This window comes from Nannospalax galili, unplaced genomic scaffold, assembly GCF_000622305.1.
Source record: "Nannospalax galili isolate Female #2095 unplaced genomic scaffold, S.galili_v1.0 scaffold577, whole genome shotgun sequence".
NCBI lineage: Eukaryota > Metazoa > Chordata > Mammalia > Rodentia > Spalacidae > Nannospalax > Nannospalax galili.
The window spans coordinates 226,378-239,292 of NW_008340387.1; positions in this window are offsets into that span (position 1 = coordinate 226,378).

A 12,915-nucleotide genomic window follows, 5' to 3' on the forward strand; every position below is an offset into this window, starting at 1 on the left:
GCCTACTTTAAATATAGGCTGGGTGTTTTCACACTAGAGTATGACAGCTTCTCATTTTACCCCTTCCCCCTAGTTCCCCAATGTGATCGATCCACATATCTGCCTTAGATAACTGCTCCCTGGTGACCCCTTCTGCATGGGACAGCTAAATATAGCTGTGTGACTGGCCCTACTGACTCCTACGCTCTGCCTGGACAGTATAGCTATGTCACAGTATCCACATCTCAGTGTCCGCCTCCTGCTGTTGTTGCTGTTTTTCATTTCATTTTGTTTTGTTTTGAGACGGTCTCACTATGTAGCTCTGACCGACCTGGAACTTGCTATGTAGACCAGGGTGGCCTTGAACTCAAAGAGCTCTTCCTGCTTCTACATCCCAAATGCTGGGACTATAGGTGTGCATCACTACACCCAGCGGTACTGCCTGTTTGACAGCCACCAGTAAAAACTCCCTGTGAGAAACCTGCGGTAGCAAAAACCTTGGACGGACCTGTCTCTCTGTCTCTGTCTCTGTCTCTGTCTCTGCTTCTGTCTCTCTCCTCTCTCCCTCCCTCTGTCTCTGTCTCTGTCTCTCTGTCTCTCTCTGTCTTTCTCTCTGTCTCTGTCTCTCTCTGTCTCTCTCTCTCTGTCTCTCTCTCTCTCTCTCTCTCTCTCTCTCTCGTATTCCCCATTCCTCACCACTATATATCTGTGGCCTCTGGGAGCAGACCCTCTGGACCTGTAAGTAATAAAATCCCATTTCTTGCAGTTGTCTCTCTTGCTATTGGCAGCTGTTCTCTACGAAGCCCCCAGATGAAAACAGTGCTGAGTCTGAGATCTGTGGGGTAGGGCAGCATTGGGAAACTGGCAGAGCACTATGTTCAGTCTCTAGTTCAAACTCCTTTGAGAGATTTTCACTTGCTCTTAAGACCTTTAACTGACTGAAGCCCATACCCACACCCACCTGGTATGAAGGTTAATCTGCTTAACAAAGCCTACTGATTATTAATAGTAACCACATCTAAAAGGGATATTTTCACCGCAACATCATAACCTGGCCAAGCACCCGAGCTGAACTCGCTGTGTTTGTTCATACTCCTCCACCCATCAGCCAGGGCAATCCTGTTAAAATCCAAGTCAGGGGGCTGGAGAGAGGGCTCAGCAGTTAAGAGCATTGGTTGTTCTTGCAGAAGACCTGGGTTCAAATCCCAGCACCAATATAACAGCCAACAACTGTCTGTAACTCCAGTTCCAGGGGCTCCAACGCCCTCTTCTGTCCTTGCATGACATGGGTACACTTATGTACATGCAGGCAATACACACATAAAATAAAAATAATAAATAAAATATTTTTAGAAATCCGGCAGGCTGTCTCTGCTCCACTGAGTGGCTTCCCATTTCACTCCCAGTAAAACCCGAAGGCTTCTATTTGCAGGGTCTGTTTGGCATACCTCCTTCATCTTCCACCCCAGCTCTAAAACTCTACCCCTCACTCTCCAGGTTTAAGCTACCCTGGCTTCCATGTCCCCTAAACACATCAGGAGTCATTTTTCATTAGTGTTTTAGGTTAGCATACAAAGCAATGAGTTCCGTCACGGCGTCTTCATACACATGGCTGTTTGCTGGACTTTGCTCTCAGTTTGTTCCTCTCCCCCACAAACTGGTTCCCTTTCCTCCCCCAGTTAGTGCCCTATTCTGTTTCCCTACTACATATATCCATTACCTGTTTCCCACCTCCCTGAAGATTTCTTCCTCCCCGTCCAAATCTAACATCCCTAGATTTTTTTTTTTTTTTGGTCTTTTTGAGACAGGGTCTCCCTGTAGCCCCAGATGACCTGGAACTCACTATATAGAACAGGCTGGCCTTGAACTCACAGAGATCTTCCTGTCTCAGCCTCTTGAATGCTGGGATTAAAGGTGTGCACCACCACGCCTGGAAAAATCCTCTAGACTTTGTGACCTACAAACACACACACACACACACACACACACACACGTACACATATGTAATTTTAAATTTGGGTTCTGCATATGGCAGAAAACAGTCGTATTTGTCTTTCTGAGTCTGGCTTATTTTGCTTAACATAATGATTTCCAGTTCCATTAATTTTTCTGCAAATGCCTTTTTTTTATGGTTGCGTACAATTCCACTGTATATATGTGCCACATTTTCTTTACCCATTCATCTGTTGATGAACATCTAGACTGGTTCCATTTCCTGACTCTTGTGAATGTTGGAGCAATAAATGTAAAGGTGAAGGTATCTCTGTGGTAAGTCGACGTGGAATCCTTGAGCTATACCCAAGAGTGGTACAACTGGGTCAGAGAGTATTCTCCATTTTTTGAAGAACCTTCCTACTTCCATGATGGCTTTATGAGTTATGGTCCACCAGTATTGGACAAGAGTTCTTCTTTCCCCACATCCTTGCTAACATTTGTTGTTATGTGTTGTTTTGATCATTCTGACTGGGGTGAGATGGAATCTCCAAACAGCTCTAGTTTGCATTTCCCTGATGACTAGCTTAGAATGTTGAATACTTTTCAAGTATTTATTGGCCATTTGTGTTTCTTTTTTTGAGAAATGTCTATTCAGTTCATTAGCCCATTTATTGACTGGATGATTTGGGGTTTGGGTGTTTAATTTTCACAGTTCTTTATATATCCTGGATATTAATCCACTACCTGATATGCAGATGATGGTTTTTCCCATGCTGTAGGCTGTCCCCTCACAATTGCTTATCTCTTTCACTGGGCAGAAGCTTCTTAATTTCGCGAATTAAGCTTTCTCAATTTCCAAGGCTTTTTTTTTGTCTTTATGAGACAGGGTCTCCCTGTGGCCCCAGCTGACCTGGAACTCACTATGTAGACCAGGCTGGTCTTGAACTCACAGAAATCCATGTGCCTCTGCCTCCCGAGTGCTGGGATTAAAGGCGTGCACCATCATGTCCGGCCATATTCAGGCATTTTACTCTCATTTTCCCCAAGCAGTTCAAAGTGTCAGGTCTTACACTAAGGCCTTTGATCCACTTTGAATTAATTTTTGTGTAGATTGAGGAATGAACATCTAATTCTATTCTTCTCCATGGGGAAATCCAGTTTTCCCAGCACATGTGCTAAAGAGGCTGTATGTTTTTGTATGTATGTTTTGACAGGCTTGACAAAAATGAGGTGGCTGTAACTGTGTTGGTTTGGTTCTGGGTCCTCTATTCTATTTCATTGGTCTACATGTATGTTTCTGTGCCAGTATCATGCTGTTTTGTTACTATGGCTTTGTAATATAATTTGAGATCAGGTATTGTGATACCTCCAGTGTTATTCTTTCTGTTAAGAATTACTTTAGCCATTAGGGGCCCTTTTTTTTTTTGCATTCATATGAATTCTGGAATTTTCTTTTCTAGTTCAGTGTAGAATGTCACTGGGATTCTGATGGTATCATATTGAGTCTATAGATTGTATTCAGTAATATTACCATTTTCCCAACATTTATTCTGCTAATTCATGAAGTCTTTCCATTTTCTAGTTTCTTCTTTAATTTCTTTCTTCAATATTTCAGTATCTTTTTTTTTTTTGAGACAGGGCTCACTAGGTAGGCCTGACTGGCCTATAACTCAATATGTAGACCAGATTGACCTCAAACTCACAGAGATTCACCTGCCTCCACCTTCTGAAGACTGTTAGAATTAAAGACATGTGTCACCATGCTTGGCTTTTCTTCAGTATCTTAAAGCTTTCATAATAGGGGTCTTTCACTTCCTTGGTTAGGCTTATTCCTCAGTATGTTTTAAAATTTTTTTATTTTTATGTGTATGTGTGTATTGTCTGCATGTAGGTAAGTACACCCATGTCGCACAATGCCTGTGGAGGACAGAAGAGGCTGTCGGATCCACTGGAACTGGAGTTACGGACAGCTGTTAGCTGCCATGTGGGTGCTGGGATTCGAACCCAGGTCTTCTGCAAGAACAGCCAGTGTTAACCACTGAGCCATCTGTCCAGCCCCATTCCTCAGTATTTTTTAAGCTGTTATGAATGGGATTTCCCCCTGGATTTCTTTCTCAGAGAATTCCATCATTGGTCTATAGAAGAACTGATTTTTGCATTTTGATTTTGTACCCTACTATTTTGCTGAAAATGTTTATCATTCTAAGGGTTTCCTGGCAGAATCTTTAGGGCCTTTTATGTATAGCATCATGACACCTGCAAATTGGGATACTTCTTCCTTTTCTATTTGAATCCCTTGAATTTCTTTCTCTTGTTTTATTGCTCTTGCTAAGTCAAGCACTAGATTGAATAGTGGTGGAGACAGTGGACACCCTGTGTAAGTGTCCTCAGTCCCCCTCCCCGCCTCCTTAGTACAGTGCTGGCTACAGGTTTGTCCCATGTGGCCTTTATTGTGTTGAGATGCACTTCTGATCCTAGTTTCTCCAGGACTTTTATCATGAAGAGGTGTTGTACTTTGTCAAAGCACACCGCAGATCATTTACCCTGGGATCTTTGCTGTCCCCCATACATTGGTAAGAGCCACTTTACTCCCTCATTTTACCCAGGTCTCTGCTCAAATGTCACTTTGTCAAAGAGATCTTTTCTGATCACCCTATTTACAGAGCTTCCACGATTGTTCCACACTCCTTTAATTTGCTTGTAGCATCTGTCAGCTATCTATCTATCTATCTATCTATCTATCTATCTATCTATCTATCCATCTATCTATCTATCTATCTATCTATCTATCTATCTATCTATCTATCTATCTATCTATCTATCTATCTATCTATCTATCTATCTATCTATCTATCTATCTATCTATCTATCTATCTATCTATCTATCTATCTATCTATCTATCTATCTATCTATCTATCTATCTATCTATCTATCTATCTATCTATCTATCTATCTATCTATCTATCTATCTATCTATCTATCTATCTATCTATCTTCTATCTATCTATCTATCTATCTATCAATCATCTATCTAATCTATCTACTGTCTGTCCATCCATCCATCCATCTATTTGCCCACCTTGCATCTTTCTACTATAACGCAAGATCTTATTAAAGTTAAAAATTTGCACACTGGGGATGGTGGTGTGCACCTTTAGTCACAGCCCTGGGGAGGCAGAGGCAGGTGGATCTCTGAGAGACTGAGGCCAGCCTGGTCCACATAGCGACTTCCAGGTAGGGTGGGACTAGGGAGACCCTGTTAAAAACAAAATAAAAGAAAACAAAACTCAAAACTAACCAAAACAAACAGACAAAAAACTGCCTGTTAAATTCTCCCAAAAGAATACCTGGCCTATGCCTGGTGTTCAACAGATACCTGAAACATCAAATAAACAGATATGATTCGAATATCAATTCCACTGATGTTAGATGTTTAGTCTTGGACAGTCTCTGTTTCTCAGAAGTCACAGTTACCCATGCAGCACCTTCCTGTCATGTGGACTATTAAAATACTGTTTTTATTTTCATACTTGTGAAATCACCCCCAGAATCGATATGTTGTGTGTGTCGTGGCACATCAAAGCCTTTAGGTCATTCCATTATTTAATGACAAATACATCCAATGGCTTATTGTGCACTGAACAGCAGTGTAAGCATTAAGGGGCTTGACACAGATGAAAACACTGACAAAGCCAGTAGCAACCTGGGCAGGGGAGGTGAGGAGTGCTGAGAAAGGGCTGGTTTCGAAAGATGCTGTGAAGCCAGAGTTCATGGGATTTTCTCTGTGATTGGGTGTAAAGGCCAAAGGAAGAAAGGAGCCCAGGACAATGCCAAGGTTGTCCTGAGTCAAATGTTGGATGCTGCTTGACAGAAGCTGGAATGATCTGGCTGGGGAGAGAGTTTGGTTTGGACAGTGTCAAGGCAGAGACACCTGCCAGACGTCTGAGTGGAGATAGATATGTCACCAGGGTGTATCTGCTGCTTGGAGTCCTGAGCCTGGATGGAGGGAGTGACTGACTGGAGAGGAGGGTAACCCAAGCCAGAGCTTCTGTGCCCTGGACATTGGAGCTGAGGCCCAGGGGAAAGACCTGCAGGTCCTGGCAGAAGATAGATGGAGACCATCGGGGTGGACCCATGCTGTTGACTCCAAAAGAAGGAATCAGTTCAGGCAGAGGACATACCTCTTGTGACAAACATCATGGCCGATACTAGTGAAGTCTGAGACTCGCTTCTGGATTTGATGTGGGGGTGGCTGCGACCTTAGAGGACCCACCATGGAGGGTAAGTGAAAGCCTGATTGGAGTGTGTTCAGGAAAGAACCAAACAGCCAGAACCAGTGTTTACTGACCACTTTAAATCAAAGGGCAACAGACAAGGATCAGTGCCCGGGGCCCAATACACAAACAGTTGCTCCAGAAGACACTGTAGGGGAAGCTGTATAAACATGGTATGTCAGATCTCCAAGCAGCCCCTCAAATGAAATTTGGACCTTTTTCCAGACAAGTATGTGACCTAAAATATAGTTTTATTTTTCCCATTGCCACCAGGCAACCCAGAAGCAAATCATTGCCCCAACACTAGCAACTGCCTCGAGCCTCATTGAAGCCATGTCTTCCTCTTTGGCTCATTTTTCCCCAGGCTAACATTCTTGTATTGATCTTGACACACACACACACACACACACACACACCCTTTCAGGTTTTATATTCTCCCCAGCTTCAAAGCCACCTTAGGCAAAGGGTTGGACTACCGGCAACCACAGTGGGTCAAGGTTGCCCCCTGGTGATGACTATGGAGCACTGCAGGCCAACTACTGAGGCCTTGCTACCTTGAGTTACTGGAGACAGGAGCCCTCTGCCTATCCCCATGTCTGCTGTCCAACAGGACTAGGGCAACCATCATTGGTGGTGCTCCTCGGAGGTGCCAGCAAGAGAAATGTGAGGTCCTTCAGGAGAAATTCCTGCTAGTGCTCCAGGTGGCCAGTGCTGAGGCTAGCAAGGCAGACCAGGGAGGGCTGGACTCAGGCCACTGGCCTCCTAGGGCTAAAATAGGATCTTGGACAGCCAGGGACATTCAGTGGAGGGAGAACTTTACTATGGATAACGCATGTCCCCCCAGACACATTTTTGCCTAAGTGAAACTACCCTGATCTGATTCTCCTAGCATTTCTGGCCTTCTTCTCTGTGACAGTTGGCAGGCACAGATGTGTGTGTGTGTGTGTGTGTGTGTGTGTGTGTGTGTGTGTGTGTGTGTGTGAAAGCTTGCATTTAGTGTGTGAGCATATGTGTACAGGTATGGGAACATGTGTAGACATTCATGTGAGAGCATGGGATATGTGTATCTATGAGTGTAAAAGTGGGTGCATGTGTGTGTGTAGAATGTGTGTGTCCATGTCTGTGTGGGAATGATCTGTGTGAGACTGTGGGTATGTATATACATATGTGAACACACATGTGGATGGATATTGCATGAGTAGTATAGGGGAACGTGTTTTGGAGTCTATGTGTGCAGAGTGTGTTAGTGTATGTGAGTGTGTGTGAATGTAGGGGTGCTGGGGGTGAGGCCATACATGTTGGACTGTATAGAAAGGATGGGTGGTGGCATGAGTTTCCTCTATGCAGAAGCCTGTGGGAAGGCTGATGGTGCGGCATGGTGTGGAGGGATGGAGGCTAGAGCTGGGACAAGAGGTCCTGGCACTGTCTGGAAGCTGTTAATTGGTAGAAGTTCCAAGAGACATGTCATTTACCAGAACCACATCTCTCTTCTTCAACTGCCCAACCTCTCCCTAGCAGTTGACTGGATGCTGTGACTCTGGCTTCATGAAGAGCTGAGGCCCCAGTGTTGTGGGGTCATGGGTGAGCCACTCAATTCCTTGAGCATCAGTAAGCTCTCTTTGATGGGAGATGGAAATCACAACCTGACCAAGAAACAAGGGGATGTACTGCAAACACTGTCTGCAGCAAGTGTTTGTGGGGAGTTTCCACATACCCTGCCCTGAGCACACAGGTTCCTCACATATGTGTACAGAGGAGGACACAGGGTACAGGGAGGTTGCTGGTCTATGGCACTGGGCACTGTGGCACATGCCCATCTCTGCTGGGCGCTTAGATCTTTGACTGGTGTCTCCTTATCACCTCACCCTCCAAATGACCCTTCTGGGGACTCAGAGAACAATGGGGGAAGGAGGGCATCCTGTTACACCTCCCATGAACACACCTCATAGAAGATCCTGGATTTCTGAAGGTCCGATGTCTCAAAGAAGTTCCCCAGATGCCAGCTCATGTGACTGTCCTGCCACCAGCAGTAATAAGTGACAACAACCTATCGAGGGCATATGACATGATCAGGTGCCATTTCCATAGAGCAAACACTTGTCAGTTCTTGCCTGAAAAAGGCCTGTGGTGGAGGGGACAGATGAGGACAAGGTGTGACCAATGCAGAGATGGACACGCAGGCCCAGTGGGTGGGGATGGACAGGAGGTGCTAGGGCCCCAGAGAGACCCCGGCCTTGCTGACATCTCAGGCCTGGGGTACTGTCTGCTTTGGCCCCACCCTGAAGTCAGCCCAGACTGTGGCCCATTCCCAGGTGCCCTTTGGGAATTCTGGCAGCTTTGGCCCACCATGGAATGGAGGGGGCAGCATGCTTATCACTTCTGTTTCATGTACTTGGGACCTGCTACCCCCTTCCATAGTGAGACCGGATTTTCTATGGGATACAGACTCACTTTCTCATTCCTGAGACCCCAGTGCCCAGGCAGCCCTACACATAACCAGGGCCTGGTGCTGGAGTCGGGTTCTTTGTGCACTGTACCCCGGCTGAACCACTGGGGAAATCTTAACTGCTGAGTCAGGGACCCCAGCGCCAAGTGCGACTGAGTGCAGAAATGGGACTGAAACACAAGTTCCCCCCACATTTGTGGGAGTCAGGGCCAAGGCACAGCTGCCACTGATGCCGTCAAATCTGCATCGGGGATCATTGTGAGACTTGATTGCTCTGTCTTGGGGACTTCTTAGAGTCCGACTCCACAATAAAGCCAATCAGACGAAGCCATCAAATGTCAAATAGCAGCTAATGAACCATTCATGGGCTTGGGAGAGAAATCAGGCAGGCTCTTATTTCAGGATTATCCCTTCCAAATATTGAATGTGAACTGTAAGCAGAATTCTCTGTAATTTCCACCCCTCCCCATGGTGGAGACCATTGGTATTCACTGCACGTCACAGCCTTCTGGAAGGAGGCTTGACAGGCAACCCACTGTTTTTCTAGAGACAGGGGCTCCTGGGGCATCGGAGAGGGAGGCGGGCTGAGCCTGCTGGGACTCCTTTTCCTGGCTCAGCCTGGGGATCTGAGGTGGCCGGCCAGCGCTTCAGACAGCATCCACCGGGCCTGGGAGACGGGAGTCTGCAGCGGGGAAGGTTCCCTCCGTGTTGGTTACTTTTCTCATTTCTGTGACAAAATACCTGCTGACAAAAGCAGCTTAAGGAAGGAAGGGTTTATTCTGGCTCACAGTTCGAGGGCGCAGTCCATGTGGCAGGGAACCGGGCGGGGCAGAAGTCAGGAAACAGCCTTGTTTCTCCCTCGCATTTAGTGTGGGACCCCAGATCGTGGAGTGGTGCTGAGCTGTTAGGATGGGTCTTCTGGCCTCAACATCTGATCTAGAGACTCCATCACAGATATGTCTAAAGGCTTATCTCCTAGGTGGTTCTAAATCCTGTCAAGTTGATGATATTAACCGTCACATCCCGAGTGCTGGAAGAGTGCTGGAGGGTAGAACTGTCACCAGGAGCACCCGGGCTGAGCTCCTCCTGAGTTGGATTCCTGGGACTCCCACAATGGGAGAGAACAGATCTTCCCCAGGAGCGAAGGAGCATACCACAGCCCTCAAAATAAATGCTAAAAAAGTTTTTTTTTTTTTTTTTTTTTTAAGAAAAGTGACATAATTTGGTAATATTTTGAAAGATTTCTGGTTGGATTCTGGGTTAGAGAAAAACAAGATAGAGCCAAAATGCTGAGAGAGTCTTGCAATAGTTAAAGAAAGAGAGAGGAGATAGGGGCTTGACCTTGGGTGGTGGCAGTGGGAATAAAGAGAAGTGGAGACTCGAGATTTATTTGAACATAGAAATGACAGGTCTCAGGTGATGGATTGGATATAAAGGGTTAGGGACAGGGAGAAATTGAGAATAACTTTAGTATGACAAATGGCCCTTTTCTTGAAGTCATGCATCTTCTCAATTTGCTACTAACTTGACCCACTCTGTTTCCCATCGCTAAACTGCCAAGGCTTTCACTTGTCCTTCCTTGGCCTCACTTAGGTGCCATATTTAGCATCTTAATTCAATAATGTACAATCTGTATAGCTCATATCTTGATCTTCACAGTTCATTGAGTCTCTTTAAATGGTCTGCAACACACATGAATTAAACATGGTGGGCAGTGAGAGAGATTCTAAGTGGCAAAAGGAGGAAGGTGTTACTTTCTCACAGTTTGGGGGGATTTTAATTGATGGTCAACTGACTCCATTTTGTTTTGGGCCTATATGGTAGAGGGAGTTTGGTTACCTCATGGTTGGGAATGAAAGAGGTGGAAGAGAGTAGTCTCCCATAATCCCCTTCCAGAGTGCTGCCTCACTAGGTAAGACCTCTTACATAGTAGCATAGTAGCATAGGCTGGGGACCAATCACAGTTTGGGGGGATTTTAATTGATGGTCAACTGACTCCATTTTGTTTTGGGCCTATATGGTAGAGGGAGTTTGGTTACCTCATGGTTGGGAATGAAAGAGGTGGAAGAGAGTAGTCTCCCATAATCCCCTTCCAGAGTGCTGCCTCACTAGGTAAGACCTCTTACATAGTAGCATAGTAGCATAGGCTGGGGACCAAGCCTTTGACACAGGGCACACATCCAAACCAAACGGTTTTGGGGGTGGCGACATGCAGTTGCAGAGGAAGGTATTGATGGGGAGTCTGGCTGGGTTGAGGAGGCTGGGGACTCTGAGAGGGCTGGGGAGGTCTAGGGAGTTGAGGAGGCTGGGGTGGCTGGGGAGAATGGCATGACGCAGGGCACCCAGGACTGTGGACCGGGGCAAGGAAATTGTTTCCATCCTTGAAGCAGTGAAAGGCCACTGAGAGGATTTCAGCAGTAGTGACATGATCTGACATCTATCTGTGTGTGTATGTGTGTGTCTACATCTGTATGTGTGTATCTGTATCTATGTATGAGTGTGTGTATGCCTGTGTCTGAATGTGCATGTGTGTGTGAATATCTGTGTGTACATCTGTATGTGTGTGTATATGTGTGTGCATGCCCCCTAGATCCCTTATTGTCCTGAAACGATACTTTCACTGAGCCTGAAGCTTGCTGTTTTGGCTAGACTGACCAGCCAGCTCCGAGGGTTCCCCGTCTCTGGCCCCCACATGCCATCGCAGCCTTTTACTCAGGTCAACCTTTGAACTCAGGTCCTTAGGCTTGCATAGCAAATGTGCTTACCTAGTGAACCATCTCTCCAGCCCTCTTGATTCACCTTTTAAGATGCTTACGTATCCTACACAAAGTTCTGGAATGGAACTTCTTGGCCCAAATCAGAGCCTGCTACTTACTACCACCTCTGTGACGTGTCTCACCTTCCACATTTCTACAGTGGATCTAAGACAATAAAGGCAGGTACTTCACAAACTGGTGACAATTCCCTGAGTCATGTATGAAGGACATGTAGAAAAGTGACCCCCCGGTGTCCAAGCTGGCAGTGTTGATCTTAGGGATCTGGCTTTCCTCTTTTTGGGTCCACAGATATGGTGAGAGGGTTTTTTGATGGACTTCCCAGGAAGAAGTTCCAGCCCAGGCAGCAGTCTTGTCTTCTGTACCACAGGGTCTGCAGAAGATAAAGGAAGGGGTTGGGAGTAGTCAGGGGACCAGGGGTGGGTACTCCATGCAGACCTAGGGTCTCCCAACATTGCTTCCTTTCAAAGCCAACCTGACTAGAGAGGCACTGTACCAGCAGGGAGGCTGGGGAGACTGCGACTGCAGGGCTCCTGCCTGGGAGCACCCCACGCTGACATAGGGTGCACCCTACACTGACATGGGGTGAGAGGAGGCCATGGAGCACCCATGCTGACCCAGGGTGGTAGGAGGACAGTTTTCCCAACTTTATGAACATATTTGGAGAAAGTTTTGATTAAGTCCTGTGGTACATTCCAAACTTCCTACTTGGAGGGTAACCCCTGGGCAACAAAGCCTAGCCAGGATTTGTTGGGTATTGCCTACGTTTACGGCAACTCTGGAGGTGTGGCATGGATACATGAGAGCTCAATGTCCTGAAAAATCCTTCTGGGTGCCAAGCTGGGTAAATAAAACCACGGACATCTGCAGTTCTACATGTTAAGCTGACCAGAAGTTTCCAACAGTGCTGGGCCTGACCTGCTGCTACTGGACAGGTGTGGAGACATCCACTGAGCTTGTTTTCTGGGTGGGGAAGAGGGGAGAGGTCCCTGTCAGTCACCAGCTGGGGAGACTTGGACTTGCCCATCGTTCTGCTCCTTGTAGAATCAAGGTCTGAGTTTGATACGATTAGTCACTCTGCTTACCCTGGGAGAGTATGGATGCCTTCAGGGCTCCGGGGATGCTGGACCCATTTCATCCTCTCTGAGATTGGACTAGGAGTAGAACGATGCCGCCTCCTGCATCTCAGTCCTAAATCTAGTCTACCATGGAATGAAGAGGCCATGAACAGATCCCGTGTGTGTGCATGTGTACATGTGTATATGTGTGGCATGTATGCTGTGCATGTGCAGGTATAGATGTACGTATGTGTGCCTTTTGTGTGCAGGTATGTACTGTGTGCATGCTTTGTGAGCATGTGTGTCCATGTATGTGTGTCTCTGTGTGTATAGGTATGTCTGTGCTTGTGTGTCTGTGTGAATACATGTGTGTTTGTGTCTATGTCAGAGGACTTTCAGTAGTCAGTTCTCTCTCTCTCTCTCCCTCTCTCTCTCTCTCTCTCTCTCT